This window comes from Nannospalax galili, unplaced genomic scaffold (genome assembly GCF_000622305.1).
Source record: "Nannospalax galili isolate Female #2095 unplaced genomic scaffold, S.galili_v1.0 scaffold1486, whole genome shotgun sequence".
NCBI classification, from domain to species: Eukaryota; Metazoa; Chordata; class Mammalia; order Rodentia; family Spalacidae; genus Nannospalax; species Nannospalax galili.
In genome coordinates this window covers 400,061-401,834 of record NW_008355165.1, presented here as the reverse complement: position 1 = coordinate 401,834, position 1,774 = coordinate 400,061, and positions in this window count along the sequence as shown.

Sequence of the window (1,774 nt, the reverse complement as noted above, 5' to 3'; positions counted from 1 at the left end):
ATTTAAGATCTGGTCAATACCATCAACCTGAAATTCTTCTCTTTCTTCTATGCCTATGATATGTAGATTTTGTCTTTTCATGATGTCCCACATCTTTTGCTTATTCCATTCCTGTGTTTTAAAAATTTTTTCCATAATCTTTGCTTGAGTGGTCCAATTCTCCAACTTTATCCTCCAGTGCTGATATTCTATTTTCCATTTCATTCATTCTAGTAGTGAAGTTTTCCCCTGTTGTTTCAAGTTGGCTTATTGAGTTTTGCACTTCCTTTTTCATTCCTGCCTGAGTTTTCTTCAATGTGTTTCTGTCCCTTTTGTGAATTCATTCAGAAGTTTATCCCTACCTTCTTTTAGCTCTTTGATTTGTTTGTTCATGTGTTCTTTAAATTCATTGAATTCCTTGATCATGTTCATGATTGTTCTTTTAAATTCAGTGTCCTGGGTTATCTCTAGTGGGTCTTCCTTGTAGAACTCTTCTACAGGACTGGTGGAGTTTGGTGGGGACATAGTGTTTTGGCTTTCCATTTTATTATTCTTTTGTTGTGATTTTAGCATGTGAATTTCTTTTGTTGTTTGTGGTTCTGATATAAAAATTAAGTTGGAGTTTGCTTCTGTTTGTATTATTGGTGTGCCTTGGTCCTTTTCTTATTGGTTATGTAAAGCTGGTTGGTCGAGGTTTCAGGTTCTCTCAGGTTTTATTTTGGAGGGAATTGATGGCTTCAGATCAGCTACTCAGGAGCTCCCACAGAAGCCCAAGTCAGGTTCCAGTCAGGTACACTCAAGCTTCCTTCTAAGGTTTGGACCCCCTACTAGTGGTAACTCAGAGCAAAATTTGGGAAGATCCTTAAGGGAGCGCTGAGTTTGGGACTCTAATCGGTCTGCTGAGTTCTTAGCCCCTATGCCAGAGGGAGGCTGGAACAGGCACTCTCTGGTGTCTGCTGAGATCCCAGCTGCTACTGATTACTAAACTTTTATAGTACTTATTGATAGCAGGTAACATGAGCTTTCAAAATTGTTCTTTTCCAAACTAAATTTTCTAATTAATTTTCTAGTTTTATCTTTCCATATCAGTATTGAAATTAGGTTGTTATTATCAACAAAGGAAATCTTGTTGGGATTTTGACTAGAGTTTTGTTGATTATGTATCTCAATTGGGGGAGAACCAATGTTTTAAAATGAACACAGTATGTGTATTTCCAAATATTTAGTTACCTCTTCTTCCACTAGTGTGCTTCAGTTTTTACTATGTATATTATAGATATATTTTGCTAGATTTATCCCTAAATATTTTCCTTTGGTGCTATTTTAAATGATATTTTATTGTTTAATATACCATCTCTGTGTGTGTGTGTGTGTGTGTGTGTGTGTGCGTGTGTGTGTATTGCCTACATATAGGTAGATGCACCCATGTTGTGCAATGCCAATAGAGGTCAGAAGAGGGCGTCAGATCCCCTGGAACTAGAGGTTTTAGGGATGGTTGTTAGCTACCATGTGGGTTTTGGGACTTGAACCTGGGTCCTCTGTAAGAGCAGTCAGTGCTCTTAACTGCTGAGGCATCTCTCTAGCCCTCAAATGGTACTTTTAAAAGTGTGGCTTTCCACTTGTTCATTGAGGTATAGAGATACACAATGGACTTTTGTATATTGTCCTTGACTCTTACAACCTTGCTAAACTTATTAGTTCTGTGAGTTTCTTTGGAGAATGTCCTAGTTTGTTTCTTCATTGCTGTGACAAAATACTCTGACCAATACCAACTTGGGGAGGAAATGGTTTATTT